The 22,876-nt window shown below is 42.9% G+C and overlaps 1 non-coding gene across 1 annotated transcript; it reads right to left on the bottom strand.

Annotated features, from left to right (window-relative positions):
- Window positions 1-3,537: 3,537 nt before the first annotated feature.
- TRNAN-GUU lies at window positions 3,538-3,611 on the bottom strand. Its single transcript has one exon. It is a non-coding gene; the product is annotated as a tRNA-Asn (tRNA).
- Window positions 3,612-22,876: the final 19,265 nt, after the last annotated feature.

Genomic DNA, 22,876 nt, shown 5'->3' on the forward strand with positions numbered 1-22,876 from the left:
AAGATCCTTTTATCACAGGACCAGGATTCATCTTGTATTCTGATTCTGCCTAATCTGACAGCTTCTCTTCCCAAAGGGAGAGGAGCTGCGGGGGACTCTGAATAGTGGCATTGTTCTGCAGAAGAATGAAGTCATTTGCTTCTTTCCCTGGAAAACTGGAGAGTGGGTGAGGGGAGAGAGTAGTATTTTGGAGCAGCCTGCTTAGTAAGGCTCAAACAGAGCTGTCTTTTTTTTTGTTTGTTTGTTTTGAAGAGTTCTCTATTTGATATGCAAGTAGATTTCTTCTTCCTCTTCTAAGCATGTTTAGGTATGTCCTTAGGGAATGGCTTTTTCTGAGTCTCACTTTTTCCCTCACTGCTCTTTCAAGGAGCTGTGCACTGGAGGAGAGGTTTCCTGTGCTTCCAGTATGTTAGAGCAAACTTAGCATCATGTGTTCTTCCTCTATTTCTTTTGTTTCAAACTTTTTTTTTTTTAATTTTGTGGTTGCCATCTTTCAAATTTTTCCATACTTTCATTGTTTTCTCTTTGCAGGTGAGTGTTGTACCAACACTTTTCCCAGTCCGCTGTCACTGGCTGTAATGCAAGCATGTCTAAAACTACTGTGGGAAGTATCATGATTTCTGTCTTACTGATTTAAGAATTGATTGCTTTTAGAAGCATGTGGAACCTTAATGGGTAGCTGAGGGATAAAGGGGATGATAATTGATTTTATTTTTTATGGGGTAATGACAGCTCTTTCTTTTCCAGAAGAGTGGTCAGGTGCTGGAAGGGGCTGCCCAGGTGGTGGAGCCGCTGTCCCTGGAGGTGTTGAAGAAACATTTAGATGTTGTACTGAGGGACATGATTTAGTGGGAACTATTGGTGATAGCTGGATGGTTGGACTGGATGATCTTGGAGGTCTTTTCCAACATTGGTGATTCTATGAACGTCCTCTTTAATGGCAGATAGTTTTATAAGCAAATACTGAACCACAATGAAGTAATTGGGATCGTGGAAGAGAATTAAGCCTTGTTTTGTTTCATTTATTTTGTTTTCAGTGTTGAAAACATCAAGCATCAGTTAAATACTGATGGCTAGCAGTGGTTGTAAGCTCTGGAAGCCTGGAAGAATATAGCAGAGCAGGTAGATCATCTTAAATTTACACTTCACAATACTACTGTTATGGTTTTATCTTGGATTCCTCCTTTCACTTTTTTAATATATTAGAAAAAGGGAAGATGATAGGACAGGCTTTTGGTGCAGGTTTCAAGATGCTCTTTTTTTATTGATCTACTATTTCTGCTAGAAGGGCTTTTATCCAAAGGAAGGAGTCACTTTTCCCTGTTCTCCTACTGCCATAATGAGATCAGCAGCTGGTTCAAAGTTAAATGAAAATGTCAGTTCAGTAAATCCCTGAATGCCATCAACTGTCTCATTGACCTTGGCAGTGCTTCAGGAAGCAGCGGTGGTCTTGATGTCATTACATATGGCAGTGGCAACTCCTCTGTGTGCTTTGTTTTATTTTCCTTGTCTGTCAATTACCTGAAAGATGCACAGTGAATTGCAACAGTTGATTTAATCTTGGCCAATAGTTTTGTATAGTTTAAAAATGTTTTGAGGCTGGACTGGCTGTGATTTACTTTTTATTCTTAAACACTTGCAGCACATGGCCAGGCTGTGTTTTGATCACCACAAGTTATTGCTGTGGAGCTACTGGAGGATTGGTCAAGTGCTCAGGGCACTGCATCTACTTCACCTGTGCTATCTTGTTCAAAGCTCCTGTAATATCTTACAATGTCTCCTGCCTCCTTGATGAAGCAGCATTATCAGATACAAAAGTAGCATTATTATTAGATTATTAAAAGTAGCATTATTATTATTATTAAAGTAGCATTATAATTAGCATATTATTATTATATTAGCACAAGATAGCAGGGTTATCTTGTGTTACCAGATACAATGTTGCATGGTTTATAGGGGTAGTTGAGCCTTCAAGGGCAAAGTACAGGATGCTTTTCATGGTGATTTTCTAACGGTGTAAGATTTTTTAAGGGGGGAAAAGGAGAAGCGGTCCATTAATACTGTATCAAAACTCAAGTTTTCTAAGATTTCCTCATATTCATTCGTGAGTACCTCTGGCACCTTAATTAAAAATGTAGGGGCTATATGTAGGCAAAGGATTGCGAAGCCATGTTTCCAAACTACTGCGTGCTTATCTTCCATGGCTGATGTCAGTGCAAGAGTAAAAAGCTCTGACCTTGTGCTTGTGCCAGAGTAACATCTGGTCCTTTAAGTTACAATAGTCCTGGGGATTAACTACTAAAGTTCTCATAGTGCTGGTTTCTGTAGCGTCTATGCATAAAAATAATCCAAAATTCCTAGTGATGTTCCAGAACTCTTGGGCTCTAGTTCTTTATCTTACAAGCTCCAAAAATACAGAACTGTTTAAAAAAAAAAAAAGCGTCTAGTTGCCATTAGAAACTTTTCTGGTGGAATGATCGGCTCTGGATTTACTTTGTTCTGGAAACGTCTTCTAGTTGGATCTTTTCAGTAGTTCTTGATTCCCCTGTTTTAACATCTGTCAGGCTGGGCTTTCTGGTAGGATGAAGCTGTTGTGATGTTGGTGAGAGCATGAACCTTGGTCTTTAACTTAAGCTTGAGCTACTTGTTGCTTTCTAAGGCTAGGAGCAAATCTATAAGGCAGAGGTCAGGGAACAAAGTTAGCAATAGTCCAAACTCTGAAGGCATTTACGTATTTTAATATATACAATAATATATGTGTATGTTCTGCACTTCAGCCTCAGACACAACGAGTTCCTGTAATGCAGGGTAGGTACGACACGGCCTGCAGCCCAGTTTCATCCAGAAGAACAAGATTGCCTTTTTTGTACTTTTTTGGAGGCAAGAGTGAGTTATGTACATTGACAGTGCCTGAGCTTGGTGTGAGAACAAAGCTGGTCAAGTTGGGGTGTCTGCCTCGGTGTGGTTTCACTCAAATTCTGAAGAGTATCCTCGGTGAGGCTGGCACAGATCTCGGTTCAGCTGGTCCAACCCCTGCTCCAGTGGGGACACCCAGAGCAGAGGCCTGGCCTGTGTCCAGGTGGCTTCTGAAGTTCTGTAGGGAGGAGACCGCAGCCTCTCCTGGCGCCCCATCACCTGCACTGCGCATAAATACCGCGGGCTTGTGCCAAGAGCGTCTTGTCCTGTCGCTGGGCACTGGGCTCTTTGCTCTCTCCCCATCAGCTCTCTATGCATTCACAAGCTCCCTGTGGGCCGCCTCAATGCTGAGCAGAGGGGAAGGATCTGTGCCCCCTGCTGCACCACTCCTAACACAGCAGGACACGCCCTGGGCTTTGGCGGTACGCGGTGCTGCTGACGCACTTCGGCCACAGCTTTTTTCCTCCCCATATCGTTTTTTTTTCTCTGTAAGGAGCTGAACTCTGTGAGGGCCCCGCGCGTGCAGCTGCTGGGGGCTGTTCCTCCCTGGGGGCGGGATTTTCAGCTTTGACTTTCGGACTTTCAGTACTTTCCTGTTGGTCTTTAAAAGTGAGCACTTTCCGTCCCTGGGTGGGCTCGAACCACCAACCTTTCGGTTAACAGCCGAACGCGCTAACCGATTGCGCCACAGAGACCTGCGCGATTGTTGGCAGAACAATATTGCTGATTGCATTTGCATTACCTGCTGCAGGTGGCGGCTGTGTGCATGTGAATATTGATCACAGCCACCACGTTCCTGCACTGGGCTTGAGGTGTCCTTGTATCAGAATAGTGCAGGAGATGCAAAGAAATCTGCTGCCTACTGCGGGGTGCAAAAGATGACATTCTTTTCATTCAGAGAAGTAGCTCATGTTGCTCAGGAGAGGAGGGCTTGACGTGGTGATGTTAGGCCATGCTCATATCTTGGGTGGGTGAGCTGTACGCTTCTTCTAAGCCAAAGCTGTAGAGTGGCCCAGCAGCACAGTGCTTGCTGCTTGTATGGGCATGGCTGTGAGAACTCTGGCAACCTCTGTGGCTCTGAGCTTTAAAGCAATTAAAGACATCTGCTCTTTGGAGCACAGGCTGAGAGACCCCAGGTGATGGTGATCCCTGGAAGAGTCTCACTGTGCCTGGGGACGAGAGGTTGGGAATGTTGTCTGGCCTAAAGATAAAGTGAAGATTTCATGGTTGAAATTACATATATATATAATTTTTTTTTTAATAGATGTGCTACCTCAAAGAAACCACAGATTACTTACAGTTTCTTGTGGGTGTGTTTCTCCAGCCAGGAAAGGGCAGAGCCTTTCACTGTATATTCCCTTGCAAGACTGCACTTCTGATTACTCCTGACAATATTGTTGAGAAATCCTCCTGCAGCTTAACAGCGTGAGCATAGGAAGATGTCTGCTAATTATTTTAGAATTAATTTGAGTAATTTGCTTTCAGAGAGTTAGGAAACACTAGGTAAGAGAAATGACATGGAGCATGGCTGCAGATTCTTTTGTCCTGAGCTGGAATTGGAGGGTAGCTCAGTCCCATGGGCATGAGAGCTCAAACGTAGCAGATTCAATGTAGGGAGGAGGAGGGAAAAAAACTGGAGAGCTGAACTTAGTATAGAACCTTCTGTGTTTTTAGGTAAGTGTTAATATTGGTCTTTCCAATGGTTTCCATGATTATCTTTTGGAGCACTAACAGCATTCAAGCTTTGGCAATAATGTTTGAACTAAGAAATTACAGGTTTTCAAGGCATTACTCATACAGTCTTTTCTCTAACTTAGAGTTTGAGACAAAGCTTTTAGGAGAGAGAAGGCATTAAATTAACAGGTCAGCTGGAAGATCCAAGTGTTCAAGCAGGGAGGTCCTGTCTCAGGTCTGTGGAAAGGCTGCAGTAATGCAGTGTCCTGCTTTTTCTGGGTGTGAACAAATGTGTGATGAAATATGATGGGAAAGCTAACAGGTTTCTGTAGACCAAGCCAGAGGGTGAGTTCAAGCATTCAAGCATATTCAAGGAATATGCTGCTTGCCTCTCTTCATCCTCTAAACAGAAAGAAAAAGCCATCTTCTCATCCTCAAATTTCCCTACTTTCAAAATCTACAGTGGGCTATAGGAAAGAAAGAGGCAGGTTCTTTAGGAGGGTTTGTTGTGTCAGGACAAGGGGAAATGGTTTCAAACTAAAAGAGGGGAGAGTTAGACTGGATGTAAGGAAGACCTTTTTTACACTAAAGGTGATGAGGCACTGGCAGAGGTTGCCCAGAGAGGTGGTAGGTGCCCCATCCCTGGAGACAACCAAGGTCAGGCTGGACAGGGCTCTGAGCACCTGATCCAGTGTAGGTGTTCCTGTTCATTGCAGGGGAGTTGGACCCGATGACCTTTAAGTGTCCTTTCCAAATCAGATGATTCTATTATAATATATATATTTTTGCTTCCACAGATGACCTCTTCCGCTGTGGGTTTTTTTTTGTTTTGTTTTGTTTTTTTTTATAACCTTACCAGGGGATGTTTTCCCTCCAGCTTGGCTTTATCTCCTTTGCTGTAACTTCTTTTGCTGGGTCTGCTACTGACAGTGGCATTTGCAGGTGATACTTCCATGCTGAACAAAACCAGGCCAAAGGCTGTCTTGTTCATGGCAAGTAAAAATGAAAAAAGCAATTACATTTCTTGCTGGACTGGAAAGTTGCTCATTGCAAAGCAATGCCTTTTTAATATTTTTTGCTTTTTAGGGTAAATACAGTGCAGAACTAGGAATGCAAACTCTGAGCATTTGTTCTTTTTCATGCATTGTTCTGTGTGGAAGTGAATCATACAGTCGTATCAAAATGCTTAAACGTAGTGATAGACTTAATTTGTGGTGTGACTGAGGAAAACAGCTGAACTGCTTTGTAGCTCTGTAGTTGTATTTCGTATACAGGGAAACGTTTTTGTTAAAACTGAGTTCTGCTCAAGCACCCTGTAGTAGCCTGAATATTGCAGATGAGGTATTCTGTCCCCTGGAAGTAGTGCTGCCAAGGGCTCCAGGCAGATCCCTGGGGCTCACCAGCGCCGGTGATACTGTGCTTCAGGAACTGGGTGGGTGCACTGGGAAACACAGAAAAATACAGGGAAAACAAGTGATGAAGAGCCCCTGATTTCTTGGGCAGGTGTTTTTTTTTTTTTCTTTTTTTCCTATGCAATTAAATTATTCAGTTGAAAACCAAATCACTTCAGTTGTTTACATTCGCACTTTATTTTTCTGCCCTTGTGCTTTGTCCTCAGGAGTTGCTTGATGACTGCATGCTTGCTACAACCTTTGGCAGCCTGTCCTGCACCTGCAGCATGGGCCAAACCCTTTGTCTGTCCTTGCAGAGATCCCTAGGCACTTGTATGGCATAACCAATATGGGGAAGTGGGGGAGCAACTTAGCAAGAGGAACAAAGGAAGGAAAGTAGCCCTGTGAGGTTAAAGATGCTATCTATCTCTCTGCCTCTACCAACCCCGAGCTGCCTGCAAGACAAATTGTCAGCAAAGCCCATTTGTAGGAGGTCTGTGCCATTGCTGAAGCACGTGTAAGCTTCAGAAGAAAAATGATAGCAAATCATGTTCAAAATGCATTTAAGCTGTGAATTTGTGTGTGTGTTCTCATTCTCTATGACTTCTGCCTCCCTCATGGACTTTCCTGTAGGCTTTGTCATAGTTAGAGGAGTTATCACCAAGTAGAACTCTCCTCAAGAGCTTGTATCTTTAAAACAACTCATAGAAAAATTCTCATTTTGCTTGTGTGTGACTGACTTTTATGAACTCCTGTTGAATCTCCTAATCCCGTTTTGGTCTTTTGGTGCAATTTACTTTTATCCCAAAGCTCAGCTCTCCAAACTTGCCAAAGAAAACACCGGGCACCATTGAAAGGCTGGTTTAAATGGAGCTGCTTGAGGGAGCCTGGTAGGGAAGTTTAAAAAGACAAAAGTCAATGTGTTTTTCATATCTTTATATATAAAAAAATCTTTATGTTCTGATTAGGGACTAAGTGGACCCTTGAAACCACAGTCCCTTTCCTTACTGAAATTTTATATTTCTCAGTTAATATGGGGCAATGAAAGTGCTGGGATTTTTATTTAAAGAGCAATGGTGAACATTGTAATAAGATATTTGTAGGCATAACAGAGAAATGCTGCAAAACTAGATTTTGCAAATTGGTAAAAGAGAAGATAGTCCATTTGTCTCAGGCATCTGCAGCTCTCCATTAACTTGGAGTGGAGCTCTCCAGATTGTTTACTCTTTGCAGTGCTTTGAGATGGGTAGAGTTGCTAAGTCACTGCAAGACCAGCATGTGTTTCTGCAGAAGCATTTAGATGGTTAGATGCAAACTCACTTTTGAGTATTTGGGTACAAATTTTTATATGAAATCTGCCAAGGACAAAGAAACCTTCAGCTTGAACTGACAAGCCTAAGGTCCCATCTGGTGCAAACATGAAGTCAACTGGTTCTTTTCCTCCAGTGTGGTATATGTGGCTTCTTAAAAATTTGGTGATGCTATATATATGAACTTCACATAGTGATGCTTGGAATAGAGGGAAATACGGATTATGGTTTGACCCAGGAGCCATTAGTTTGTGTACACAAGTGTGGCTGAGTACAGTTCTAACAGTGTGGCTTGAGGTAAGAAGGCACCATTACTCTTCCTCTGGATTAGAGCAGACCTCAGAGTTTAGTTCTGGAACAATCCGGAGATGATGTGGTGAATATATATATATATATATATATATATATATATATATATGCTCTTGCAATAGACATAGCATTTACTGATATCACATAGTTCAGGATTTTTCTTTAGACTACCTGATATTGATGAAGGATCAAACTCCTTCAAAACCTGCATCATTTCTCTTACTGCTTACATTGCACTTTCCCTAAAGAAGGAAAATATTTCCCCGGTGACACCTATGCCTAATAAACAGCATTTAAAGATGTTTAATTTTCCAGCTATTCTACTTTCTGGTCAGCTTCAGTTAGTTAAAGACTTGGGCTTTTGACTGGGCTCAGGCACCACTTGTCCCTTACGTACCCCATTTGGTGCAGTTCCATGCAGTTCTGAAGGATGTAAAAGCTCCCTAGCGATCCTCTTCGTTCTGTAGTTCAGCTCTCTGGTTCATCCCTCCTTGCATATTTTCTCATTTTTATTCTTTATTAATGGAATACAGTATTATCTTTCTACTGCACTGTCTGAGGCCTACTTGTGTATAGTTGGCCTGTAGTCCAGGGATTCCTACTTGCCTTTTTGGATACAGATACAATACTGCAACTTCTCTACTGTGTGGAGTTTAAAAAAAAAAAAAAAAAAAAAAAAAAAAAGTGTTTGTGTGAGTGCAGAACTCTCACAATGTTATGCTCTTGTCGTGACACAGTAGAGAACATTTAAATGCAAACCAGTGCCTTAGCCTTCCTGCCCGCTCTCCTCTCGTGGGCACTCCTTGTCTGAGATCTCTTTTCTGTCCTGCTGTGATGAAAGTGACAAAAGGCGGGATTCTATTTGAGACTGTACACAAATTATCCCAGCAAAGCTCCCTGCAGTCCTGCATATGCAGTCTTTTTTGCCTTACAGATGGAGAAATTACAGCCTGGTCTATGTGCTGGCTTCAGGCTGAGCTGGAATACTCTCGCTTATCCTAGTAAGCATGTTAAGAGTTTCATCTTTGGTTAAACTGGTTCTGCTGGCAGTGCAGAGAAGACTGGAGATAGAGTGCAGAGAATGGCTTGCTAAAAATGCAGCAGAAGTGATGACTTTATCCTGCAGATGCTGATGGGCCCCAGCTGGCTACATTGGCTGGCATGAGGAGCCTTGTGTGAGGCACTGTGCTGCCCTGTCACAGTGCACTGCTCCCCCTGACTTCCTGGACACTCTGAGAAATACAGGAAAATCAGAGCTGAAGTGACTTCCACAAAGCAGAATTCACCACAGTAGGCAGATCATTGTAAAGCAATTACTTTTTAAACTAAGAAAAAATTTGTTATTAGTTACAGGGTAAACCAAATGATATGAGAAAAGCAGCAAAGGAGGAAGAGCTTTTAGGCCAAATGCTTTACAAAGCCTCTTCCATAAGATGGCAGCAGCTTATTTTGTGAAATATGCTGCAAGGCGGAGTGAAAGGATGGCTGTGGGAACCTGTGGAATGGGTGCCTCATCTTTGTGGGCTTTGTATCTGTCTTTTGCTTGATCCATGGGCCGTTTGGTCCGTGCCCTTTGTGACTGTCCTCACGCAGGTTAGTCAGCAGCCTCGCTGTACATGGTAAAACATTTTCTCTTGTTTGATGCAGTGGTGATAAACATAAACACAAGCAGAGATACTAAAAAACAAGCTGCAGGAGCCATGAGTATCTGATCATGCTTCAGCATTTGCTGTGGGCAGGTGTGTAGAACGCAGGGGAAGGTGATGCTGTACGTTGTTTGCCCTGTTTCAGGTTTTCTTTCTTGCGTGTAACTGTTTTGTTAAGAACTGCCCAAAGTGACCTGAGTTTTGAGAGCAGGAGAGGTAGAAGAACAGGTTTGTTTTTTTTTTTTTTCTCGTTCCAAAACACGAGATCTGTTTAATGCCACAGTCAAACCGACCACGCTTTGTTCTGAAGGAAGGGATTGTGGAGAGGGCTTTTATTCGTCTAACAGAAAGTGGTTGAAAGAAAATACATTGGAGATGAGCTATTTTCTGAAATCTTTTGATACAAAGAATTTCACGTCTCAAGTATTCCAGTTATTCTTTCTGAGCGCGTTCCATGTTCTCAGTGATGCCCACCATTCTGTGTGCAGCACATACTTATGCACGTTGTCTCCTGCTCCATTTTTTTCCTTTACAGGTGCATACCAAATATTTAATAGTCATAAATAGTGTGATTTGCTCTAACAGTAGGTTCTATTTAAGAGCAAATTATGGATTATTTTCTCAGTTGTTTTTCTTGTTCTGAATGGGTAACACGGGAGGAGCTAAAAGAAACTTCCTTTTGGCTTTCCCCATTTACTGCCTCTTGTTAGGCATTGCTTGTGTTCCCTGTGGCCCTTTAGCATCCATCTATCACCAGTATTGTGGTAACTAATGTGAGCTTGAAGAGTGGGAGGAGAAAAACTCAGTGATCTTTGTCTTCCATTCACGTTTAAATAGAACTGCTGGACTTTGTGGTTTTGATCTCTGCATTGGTGGAGTGCAGACAAGTCCCTCATGAGCCCTTCCCACCTCACTCTGTCCTCGTTTCTGGCTCACTGGGGACTGGATCCTGTCTGGAAGTGAATGGACTGCGATCACAGCAAGGAAGCACAGTTACACAGGCATGCTGGGAAAGAGAGGTACCCCAGTTCCCAATGGGGGTTCCGAAGGTTTAATCACATCTCAGAACTTGGGGGCTTAAAGGCTGAGAATTACTCTTCCTTAGCTCTTGGACCTGCTTTTCTACTGCAGACAGCGATGGAGATGGGATGCTTTCATCCCTTTTCCTTTTTTTGAATTGTGTCTCAACTTCAACTAGGAAAAGACAGGCTTTCTGCTCTCAGATTTTGGCCAATGGTAAAGCTTAAAGAGTTTGAAGAAGTTATGCTTGGCAGGAAACTCAATATTTTAAGGGGTCATTTCATTGTTACTGGTCTACAGTGCGTGCTGCCTGATTTATACCAAGGAGACTCCTGGAATGCGTCCTGCTTACTTCTTTCTTTCTTTCCAATTAACTTTAAGGAAATAAAAAAAGAGATGAAAGTGAGTTATTTGGATAACGTATAGGATGTTTTATTTATTCTAGAAAGGTTCAAATTCTTTCCAAGAGTCCAACAACTTCCATTTTCAGAAAGGAGCCCTTTTCACCTCAAATTATTTACATTGCAATTGCATCCAGGGGCTCTGGTCAGGATGGCTCCAGAGGGCTTGGGGAAACAAATGGGGTGAAAAGAAATGGAAAAGTAAATGAGAGCAGTTTGGAGCATATGGGGAGCCCTGGACTTCATGCAGATCAGCAAGGGGCTGGACTGCAGCACGGAGGCTCTGGCTCCCGTTGCTTGGGTGGGGTGGATGGGGCGACGGGTGGCCAAGCTCTGTGCAAGCCAAGGATGGGGCTTCTCGTGGCCATGTGAGCTGCTCTGCTTTGCCTTTCTGCAACGTTCTGTTATAAAACATGTTAATGGCAACCATTTTGGTTAGCAACTAATTCCTTAGAGCAAATGTCTGTAAGTCAATTGTGTATCAGATGTTGCTGCATATTACTTTGTTTTGGTGTTTAGCCACAAATAGCTCGTGACAATATTTTTGTGTTATAACACACCATAATTTACTTCTACCAAGCATGTAATTCCTGAGAGATGGAGTGGCACTCAGCCTATATGTTCTTTGGTCTTTGCTATGTTCAGTCCAACACAATGGGTGCAGCTGAATGATTTAATGTCATCCCGAAAGTATTCACACAGACTGCTGAAAAAGAAAGCTGGCCATGGAAATAAATTGTAACTAAATGCATACATAAATATAGGGCTACAATGCACACAGAGGCGGTGTATTGCCGTCCCCTGCTGAACTTTTCAATAATCTTGGACCTGTGCCTTCCTGGGGGATAAGAAAAAAAGCACCCTGTAAGGTAAATTTGGTTAAATAGTGAGCTCTGTGAAATGTTCCTTTGATGTCAAACAGGTGGAAGATCTGGAAGAAATGAGGACCATCCCAAAAATGCAGGTACTGTATTGACCCACTCGTTTGAAGTATAAGTAAGGAATCTAGGAAGTCTGCTCCCATCTATCTCCCTGCGAGATGGAGGGAATCTGGAGAGGTTTCAGGGCTGCTGTGTATGACAGCAGCAGTTTGCTGCTTCACAGTGTTTGCTGGAGAAAAAGAAGTCTTGGAGCTTTAATGTCCATTGTGGAGGCATGTGCCAAGCCTGGGTGGGGGCTTGCTACATGTCTGACTGTTCCTGGGACAAGATCCTGATATGACACCAGCTGCAAAATCACTACAAATTCAGTGTTCTGTTTGATAAACCAGTTATCTGCTGGGCTTGACAGGTTGAAAGCTTGATACTTTGTTAGGATAGGGAAACAGCTTGCACCATTACCTTGCCTTGCACCATTTCTAGTAAACTGACTATGTTTTGATTTTGGAGGAGTTACATTTTAAATTTGTCAGCTTTCAACTCAGAAAAGCTATTAACCTCTTATTTACTGGAGCACCCCCATGGTTCCTTGCATTAGGATGCTCATTAATTTTGCTGTGTGTTAACTGTCAAAAATCCACCGAAGTGAGTTCAGAAGCTTTCCTTGCCAGATATTTCAGTATATTTCTGGTGATTTATTCTACTTCTAGCTTATTTTATTTACACTTATAGCTGCTTGATATTCCTGAATGTGGGCCTAAATAAATCATTTTTATTTCAAAAACAATGGAAGTACCTTCAACTAATACTTGAGAAGATATTGCTTAGCAAGTGTAGTGCTTGCAGTATGGATTCTCTCTTGAAATAGTGCCTACAGCAATGCTAAATCAGATTTTTGGGGTAAAAATGTCCCCAGACCTGTAATAGAATCTACCAATTAGCAAGCTTGCAGCCCCTGAATCCCACCCAATGCTGGGTGTTGCTGTGAGCTTAGGGAACAGAGTCGTTACGGTTGGAAAAGACCGCTAAGGTCATCATGTCTGTCAGCCCACTCCCGCCATGCTCACTAACCACGTTCCTCAGTGCAACATCTACATGTTTCTTGAACACCTCCAGGGATGATGACTCCACCAGCCTGGGCAGGCTGTGTCAATGCCTCACCACTCTTTCTGAGAAGAAATTTTTCCTAATATCTTAACTGAGCCTCCTGTATTGCAACTTGAGGCCATTCCCTGATGTCCCATTGCTGTTACCTGGGAGACAGTCTCCTTTCAGGGATCTGTAGAAAGGTGAGCAGTGCTGCCAGGTGGGGCTGTGAGATGGATACAGTGGCTCTCGGGAATGGTGAGTCCTGCAGCACATCTCTGACCTTCACAGCTGCGAGGGCTTGGGCTGCTGCCTGCTGCTCTCCTGGTGTGAGGCAGTTAAAGACCAGACAGAATGGACAAAACACAAGAGTTTTCCTCCCCTTCTTGCATCCATACAGGCTGATGCTGTTTAAAGTGCCTTTTCTTTAAGAGATCAGTACCAATAAAATACGCACCGGTAAGAAGCCAATTTATGTACCAGAAATGACTACATGTGTTACATAATTAGAATACCTGCCCCGACTCCTGAAATCCATCACCCATGGACCTGCTTTTAATCTTGTGTCGTCTCCCCGGCTTATGAGATGAAATGTAGCTGGGGAGCGTTATGGGAACCAGATGGAGAGCTTGGCTGTGGGGCTGCTCAGAGCGCAGTGTGTGCGTACCTTGCAGGATACCTTAATCCATGATAAAGACAGACAGCTCACTCTTCCAAAATCAAAACCATATCCATCAATGGTAACCTCTTCCTAATGCAGCACAAGCTGCTGCCGCTCAGATATAGGCAGCTTGGAGCGCCTGATGTAGGCAGAGCTGGACAGTGGCCGTGCATGGATGAGATAAAATCAGTTGGCTACCTCATAAATAAATTTGAAAGATATTCTAGGGTGATATAAATTCAAGTACTAACTTGATCTGACTTGATCCCAGAGGGGTGTTTGCTCCACCTTTCACTCACTGGATCCTGATTTATAGCACACATTTTTAGGCTTTATTATTCAAGAAAGAAAACCTTCAAACTACATCTGGCTGACCCAGCGCGCTCTGCCCGGAGAGCTTCATGCTGCTTAAATTAATACAACTTGTTCAAAAACGTTGCAGAATGGATGGGTTTTTAAGTCAGCGAGGATTCAGTTTGGGTAACTGAATGTTATTCCTACATGGTAAAATACCAGTAGAAGTAAAGTCAATAAACTCTAAAGGCAAATATATTAAAGAATTCTTATGCATCATGATTTTCCTCTTGCCATCGAGGGAAAAGATTGTATTTTATACAGGAACTGAGATGTTTCCCTTTCTGTAGTCCTGTGTGGATTTAACTAAAGCAGCAACTAAGAGAAACACAACGTTTCATAAAGAAAGCCTTGTTGATAATTATAGAATGGTGGTAAGCGTATGCTCATGGCCTTTATTTTTCTTGTTCAGAACTTTATTATGAATCTTTAAGTTTCAAATGACTCTTGATACTTTGCATGTGTGAGACAGATTTTAGGTAAATAAATATGACTTATTATTTTGGGACAATACTTCAAATATATATTTTAAAGGTCATGTTCTTTGTTTGACCACATATGACTCTTATAGATCTATATGCTAACTATTCCACACCAGATTTTCAGGTGGTAAATAGGAGAGGATGGAGCAAAAGGGAGAAATAAATGATGTTTCTAGGAACAGTTCTATTTCTGGCAAACCAGTCTTACCTGAAGCAGGCGTAAATTATGTAGTAGTTACTCAAAGTCTTCATCAGTGCCAGAGGTAGAAAAATTAGCTATAACTACATAAAAATATTATATTCATTTATGTAATTACAGGCTGTTGCTAAGTTTGCAGAAAAATGAGAGTATTTGACAGCTATCTTGTGAACAATCTGTTGTGATTTTTATCTCCTGTGTGCTTCACTAAGAGTAGAAATCAGTTGAGAAAAGCAAAACTCAGCATACCAAGTTCTGCCTTCACAAAGATAAAATATCTGCTTGGTTGGGATTTTGCCTGCTGCTTCTCTTGAACTCCACCAGTGGTGGTGTTACTGTGTAGTGCTGCAGATGCGAACAGTTTGATGGTAGCAGTAACCTTCAGGGTACTCCATTCATTGGTCTGGAAGAAAAACTGTCACCTCTGTAACTGCTTTTCTTTCCAAGTAGTGCTCTCTTTGGTAAACCATTGATATTAAACAACATATTCCGCTGAACACGGAGCATATGGCTGATGCAAACCTGCGGTATATGTCGTGGTGACTGCAGCACTGTGTGTACGGGGGAGTCATTTTCACAAAGTGTTGATTTAGAAGAGCATGTTTTGAAACTTCTGAAAGCTGAACAAAAGACTTCCATCCAGCAGGAGGTGTGAGCCGCCGTCACAGTTTGCCACATGCTGTAGCATGTGATGGATATTCAGACATACGCTCCATAGATCTTTCTTGGCTGTAGTCTATTACCTCCTCTTTTTTGCCAGAAAAAATTTGGGTAGCAAAATTAATCACAGCAGTCCTTTGAGCCCATATTTAAAAGTTTTGAATTTTAAAGAGCATTACACCATGTTCCCACTGTTTCATGCTAGTCCTATCCCCATTTGCATATGACACTGTAAATTTTTCTGATTCACTTTTTTAGTCAAGGAAAGAGAAGAACATTCTCCAGTGAGTTATAACAAATTATGTTACTGACTTCTTACATGCTGGAAGGCCAAGAGCCCGTGGTCTGTCTTGCTCAGATTTATTTTGTCCCAAGGTGTTGTGCAGCTCCTTATTCATGCTTTATTTGGGATTCCAGCCATTTAAAGAATGCTATTCTGCTAGTTATACAAAACATTTATTTCATTGCACATAGCTGCTTTGTTATTTAATGCCACACAGAGTCTTCAAGGTGGCTTAGACTATAAGCAAAAGGGCAGTGTCAACTATTGATATCTACAACTTAAACCAGACCTGATACAGCAAAGGGAAAACCATTAATCATCAGACACGTGAGTGCCTGCACTGAGACTTGCCCTTGCATGGCAAGACAGATCCCACGGGCAGATCCAGCATTGTTTGGCCCAGCTCCTCCATGTGCCCAGCACAGCAGGTGTTGCTGGTGGCTTTGAGCTGAGGGAGGCAGTGGCAGAGCCTCTCTGGAGGGTGACACCTAATGGATCGATGGTGTCAGGGGGCAGGTGTGCTGGTGGGGAGGCCGAGCCCTGGGAGCTGGCCGTGCTGAGCTGTGCGTGAAGGGAAGCAGGGTGGTAGGCTCAGAAAGCTGGAGTTAAAACCTGTCTGACTTCTTATTGGCAGTGGCACTGTCTGTATCTCCAAGAGACATTTTGTATGACTCGGGGTTCTGAAGGCAGATAGTGGAGACGTGGGTGTGTTGATCCTCCTCTGAACTAATGTTCCCTGCCTGTCACTTGCTTCATATACAATATATTTCAATGTGAAGAGCATAGCTAGAGTAAATTCTTCCACAAAGAAGAAAGTGAAGCTTTTCACCATCTAATCAATATTTCCTTAAGACGTGCCAATGTTTACTGAACAGAAATATGGTCTCTCTGTTATAAATTATATAATTCTGACCCCAATCCTTCCCTGCCCAGATGTCCTCTCTCCTGATGAGTGACATTTAGAACAGGAGTATTTGCTTTTAGGATGGGGACGGTGTGTGCTATGAAGCACACACTCTGGTGCTTTGCATAAAATAAGCACTGAGTTAGTCCTGATGACAATTTTTGGGAAATTCTGAATGCCTCGGTCCATATGTCAGATTCCTGGGCTGTGTCCAGGAGGGTATTATTTATAACAAACATCAGAACTGCAGCCATCCACTGCAGCTAACTGCCATCTTGGAGGAAGATTAGTTTGTACACTTGTACTGCATGCAGACATATACAAAGTCTGGCTTTCTCTTGAAAAAGCTTGATGTTTTGGTGACTGACTAGATGAACAAACATATAAACTTTCAGGAGCTGGCAGAGCAGCATCCAGTTCTGGTTACCCTCTTTGCTTCCCTCCACCCTTTGGCTCTCACCATAATTGAAGACAACTGCTCTGACCACTGAGATCAACATCTGTAAGATGAAGTTGTACATCTTGGGACTGAGGTCTCCAGACTTGGCACCCAGCTGCCAGCACATTGCTTTCTCTGGTATGCTCTGGACTTCAGCCTTGGCCTTGGAGCTGTCTACCTGTCTCTGACACTGCTGTTATGCTCTTCTAGCCGTTGTGGATAGCACCGGATTCCTGTGATGCTCTCCATAATGTTATGCAGAGGGGAAAGAATGGGTGATATTGTGAGAGGCAGTTATATGAAGCTATCAGTACACTCTTGCAAATTCACCCAGAGCAGCTGGCTGTTCTCACATCTTTCTGTGACCCAGATGTGAGCAGAAGAGCACTCTGCCGTCGTGCTGTGGCTCAGGGTACCTGTTCTGTAACAACAGTGCTTGATTTTCTATTTTATTTTATTTTTGGTGGAATACTATTACCAGAAAATTGTTAACATTTGCATGGAGGAGGTTAACTCTTTTAAGTGGCTTCATGCCATTAAGTAGGAATGTAACCACTCAGTAGAGCAGTTTGTCCATGGAGAGGAAAAATAACCCTTCAAAATTCTGGCACCAGTTCCACATTAGAGCTAAATTACTGTAACAGATTGAAATGACAAGACTCACATTTTTAAATGAGCATGTAAACGAAGCATGTGCCCAGATTGGCATGGGACAGGAATCCTAATTTGCACATATGCTTTGGGATTTGCACACACACACACAAAAGCAATTAAAAAATAATCTGGTGAAGCATGTCTAACACAAAGCTGAAGGGATGAGTTTAATGTTTTCACACGGTGGTGTGAAAAGACCTAAGCAGGCTTTAAATATTCAGTGTTTTCTTTAGTAGGCAGTATCAGGATGGCTGAAGGCAGCTCATCACAAATGATGGAGAAATACAATGCAGTATCTCCTCCAGACTTTTGCATGGAGTTGGGTGAGGCACAGACCTGTCAAAATGCATCTGGAGGAAGACCAGAAAAATAATCCCAGGGATGGAACACCTCTCCTATGAGGACAGGCTGAGAGAGCTGGGACTGTGCGGTCTGGAGAAGAGAAGGCTACGGGGAGAGCTGAGAGTGGCCTGTCAGTATCTGCAGGAGACTATAAGGGGGCAGACTCCTTAGCAGAGCGTGATGGGATAGGACAAGGGAAAATGGACTCAAACTAAGAGGGAAGATTTAGACTGGATATAAGAAAGACAGTTTTTAACCTAAGGATGATGAGGCACTGGCACAGATTGCCCAGAGAGGTGGTGGATACCCCATCTTTGGAGACATGGTCAGGCTGGATGGGGCTCTGAGCACCTGATCAGTGTAGGTGTCCCTGTTCATTGCAGGGGATTTGGACCAGATGACCTTTAAGGGTCCCTTCCAACTCAGATGATTCTATGATTCTATGATTTTTCCATGAGAAGGTGATATTTTATCATTAGGCTATCTAATACCACTGGATTTTTTGTTATAGTAGCTGACTTTCAAATATGATCACACTGTGAAGTAACTGTGTGCAATTTTGTCGATACTTAAGAACAGACTCAGGGCTCCATCACAATGTGTCTACCACATACTGACGTGACTGACCCTGATCCACAGCCGGGAGTTCAGCTCTGTTGCTGCTCAAACCCAGATTACATACCATTTTTTTGGTCTTTTTTCTTCTGCTTAGTGGAAAGCTGTGGAGTGTATGTGCTGTCCGTTGCGTCTGTGTGTGTACAGATGCTCACTTGCACCCCACTTGCTGGCAGTGTTACAATGCACCAAATAATCACTTTTTAAAAGTTGGTTTTAAAGATGATTTTAAAAAAGAAAAAAGACATGAAAAGAGTCATGGGGTGGCTTTTCCAACAACATCTTGAACTTGTAATTCTGCAGTGTTGTCTCTGAGCCATTAATGAGATCCATATTGCGGGGATGGCCTTCAAGTAATGGAGGAAGGCAAAAGCAGCTGTACTTGCTATCCCGTGGCTCTGTCTTTTTCATTATTCTCACCCTTATTTTTGTGGTGGGGTGTATTTTCTGAAGCAAACAAGCTCCCCAGGGCTGGCATGCTGTGCAGCAGGTTGAGGGCTGGGGCTGTGATGCTGTGAACCCGCTAAGAGGAGCACTGCGGTGCCTCAGAAGGCAGAGATACTTTCCGTGGGTGAGAGTCCTGGCACAAATATCTGACTAAAAGACTCTGAGCCTATTACCAAAAACCAACCCAACCAGCAAGATACTGCCAGAGTTAGCTGAATGATCCAAGCATTTCACACAGTTGATGACCAGGGCAGATTTATCCTCCCTGAGTGACACATTGGAATAATATTAGCTAACTGTCTGTAGCTGGTTGGGGCGTCTCCTTCCAGACACATAATTGTTACTGTCACCTCTCATGCTGTATGGTATGCAAGGCTGATGCCTGTGAGTTTTGCCCAAGTGCTTTTAAAGAGCTCTGGAGGCAGCCAGCCTTGAATGCTGAACAAACGGTGATGGCTCAGTTAATAATGGGCTGAAAAGTGCAAAATTAAAGCATGTGTTAGAGTGCATGCATTAGCTAGATAGTTTTTCAACAAACTGTCAGCCAGTATATGTAAGAAAAGTAGGGCTACCATGGTGGAGACAAAGACTGCTGTTGAATAACTGAAGCACACAGCTCATCTTTGATCGGCTTTGCAGGGCTGGATCTGCTGTGCTTCTCCCAACTTCCCGTGAGCAGTGACTGCCTGGAGTGGGGCTGCAGCTTGGATGGAAGAGGAGAGCCCCAGAAGAGGGGTTAATCCTTGTCAGCTCTCTGCAGTGTGCAGACAAATCTTCCCCCTAATGAAAGGCTGTGAAACTGAAACAGAATTTATTAGACACTGGCTGCGTCTTAAAAAGATCCAAATAATATAGGCGCATTGCTGCTTGATTTTTGGCTATCTGGTAGCTAATTTCTCCCAACTTGAATCTGCACATTTGTAATGCAAAATGTTTTACTTCACATTAAAGTAAGAGTGTTTGTTTATGCAGTTTCATTTCCAATAAAAGCTATGCTTTACAGTGCATTATACAGAATGACAGCAGTGCACTGAATTACAAGGTCATGCTATAGATCATACTCCCTCTGCCAAACACCCAGCGAGGAATTTTGAAGTCGTAGTAAGGGGCTGAGCAGCGAGCAGAGCCAGAAACAATACAGGTTAGAAAAATGTTTGTTTTATTTAGTGAAAGAAGAAAGAGCTTGACTTATTAGGGAGGGTTTTCCTACCATATTCATTCTGGGTCCAGATCCTGGAAAGAATGTTTGGGATGGAACTTCCTGCAGTTGACCCTAATCTGTCCTCAGAGCCTCATGCATCTTTCCCTAAACCGTGCAATACTGGGTGTGTTTGAAGATCTAACTAGCAGTTTATGCTTAGCACTATTACATTACCAGACATGACTTTTCCATAATGTGTGTGAGGATGCGTCTGGCAAAAGGTGAGGAAGTGTCATCTTCTGCACACAGACTGGCTGTGTGCTACTGTGCTTCTGAAAGCTGTGCCCTAGATAGTAAGAGTGCCTCTGTCCAGATGTTTACAAGGATCACGAAAATGATCCAAGGGATGGAACACCTGCCCTATGAAGACAGGCTGAGAGAGACAGGGTTCTGCAGCCTGGAGAAAAGAAGGATCCAGGGAGAGCTGAGTGTGACCTGTCAGCATCTACAGGGGGCTGTAAGAAAGAAGGGGACAGACTCTTCAGCAGGGTCAGCTGTGACATGACAATTGGAAAATTTCAAACTGAAAAAGGGGAGATTTAGACTGGATATAAGAAAGAAGTTTTTCAGCCTAAGGGTGATGAGGCACTGGCACAGGTTGCCCAGAGAGATTGTGGATGCCCTGTCCCTGGAGACACTCAGGTCAGGTGGCTCTGAGCACATGGTTGAGCTGTAGCTCCTATTCATTGCTGAGGACTGGATCAGATGACTTCTTCCAACTGAAAAAACTTGATGATTCTAAAAAAATGGCTCCAGAGCAGAGAGAGACCTGAACAATGCAGCCACTACTTGCATTAGTGCATTTGCTGTGTGTGGAAAAGAATTTGGAGATAATTGTTTGGCTATGTAGAAGGCCAAGAAGTGCTGAAGCCGACATGGTGGATAATTTCAGTATGGGAGTCAGTTTCTCAGCCCATTTCAGATGTGAGATAAGAGAAGTGGCATGAATGGTAAAAGCAGACACCCACAGGAGGAATGATTGTCAGATCTGCAGAAAACCCAGTATCAAAGTGAGATTTCAGTGTCAAATATGCTGTTCTCTAGACGTGACCAGTGAGATGAACCTGAAAATGGAGCTGTCTGTAGTGAACAGTCTTCCAAAAAAAACAAAGCTGAGTCACTGCTTTCTTTTGTTTCAACAATGGTGGTATTCTGACAAAGCTGGATGGCACTTTGGGAATCGAGCTTTTTGGTGGGGTTGTACTGCCTGAGGGGTACAGTTTGGGCAGCACAGAGATGGTGAGGCCATCTTAGAAGTCTCTTTTGACTTGGACTCTACCAGGTTCTTCTCTGCAGATAAAAAACTTGACGAGGAGCCACTCCAGTGCAATGTGATATTTTATTGATGCAGAGAAAGCACAAGAAACTCAAAAATGAACAGCAGAAGACATTTCCAAGCTTCTCACTACCGGTGAATTTAGTAGGACTGCTTGCTTCTTTAAACCCAGCATGCAGGCCCACGTTAGCAGTGATTTTTTGGCTGGAGGCTCTAGTACTGTTGCCTTTCTCAACCTGCCAGGTAATCACACCACACCACATGGTTTTGGTTGGCAGATACTGTTACAGCATGAGATTGATTCTTGCAGTGCCCTGAGGCTCCTGTCCCACTGTTCTCAGCTCAGATCTCTGCTCTGAATTCTGTTGGAGGATTCCATTTGTGACTGTTTGCTGAGAAGCTGAGTGGCTTCTGTGGCTGACCTAGAGAAAGGCTGAATCTTCTGCAGTGAACTTCAGGGAATCCAAACAGAAGCAACGTCAATGGCCTCGCTGAGGAACTTTCATAAAAATAAGTGCTCCGTCACTCTGTCATGTTATTGCAGTTCTTTGCTTAGGCTGCACACCCTGTCTCTACACTTTTGAGCACAATGGGGTCTGCAGTATGTCATACCAGGCCAATTAATCATTCTCTGTAGCCAAAACATATCTCCACTCCCCCTGCATCTGCCACAACTGCCTTCTGTCCAGAGTCCTTCAGCCTCACCACACAGGAGGGCAATGTTTTTCACTCAGTCTAAGAGGACTGTGCAGTGCCATGGCCTCTGTGGTGAACAGCATTACCAGCAGAATCTGGATCAGGCTTTATTGGCAGTTCATCATTGAACAAGTCATGCTGATTGTTCCTTGTTCTAGGCTGCAGATATCACACAACTGCAATATCAGGTCAGATATGTCACACCTTTGCACTGGTTAGAGGTGTGTGGCTTTTGCTAGAAGCTACTGTCATCATGTTCTGAAGAAGACTTTTTTTTCTGGACAGATTAATGTCTTTGTCATGGTGGTTACTTCTGGAAATCTGTTACTCCTCAGAAAGCGTAGAAAAAGCAGGGCTGACTGCAGCAGGATAGATTGCATTTATTGAATTCTTTGATTAAAGCTCTTACTGTTTTCCCGCTGTTTTGGTGTCACAGTTTAGATTTTTACATTGAATGACAGGAGAAGGGGGAAAAAAGAGGAAATGTTTATTTAATTCACGTTACAGAATGTAATGACAAGAGATTGTTTCCATACGTACTGTTTTTCTTGACCTTTTAACATTTGGAAATGTCAGGAAATTCCATTACTGTAGGTCTATCCAGCTTTAACGCTACAATAACTTTATAGCTATTCACAAGGGAAATTATTGTATGTTGCCTGAAACAGTGAAGGTGCATACACACAGATCTCCTTTTCTTCTTCCCTGCCAAACAGATATCTGTGGCTGCATGCCTTCTTAGCTAAACATGCAACTTTTGTGTCCCGGTAACTATGACTTTTCTTTAAAACCTGCTGGATTTACTGAGACAGCAAAGAGAAGTATTTCTTTGAAGTCTAAAGAAACTCTTAGTATTGTAAAGTGGATTTTGACTTCCTTTGATTAGACAATGACCAAAATCATGTACGGTTTTTCAAATATAAACATTAATTTTGGTGGCTTCTCTTTTGCTTTGTTAATGTTTTTGAGGGGGCCTATTGTGAAGCCAGAGAGGCTCAGGAGGAATTTTGATCCTTGCATGTCATCTGCCCT

The sequence above is a fragment of the Lagopus leucura genome, unplaced genomic scaffold (assembly GCF_019238085.1).
Source record: "Lagopus leucura isolate 7727_CA_CO unplaced genomic scaffold, USGS_WTPT01 Super-Scaffold_100157, whole genome shotgun sequence".
Classification (NCBI taxonomy): Eukaryota; Metazoa; Chordata; class Aves; order Galliformes; family Phasianidae; genus Lagopus; species Lagopus leucura.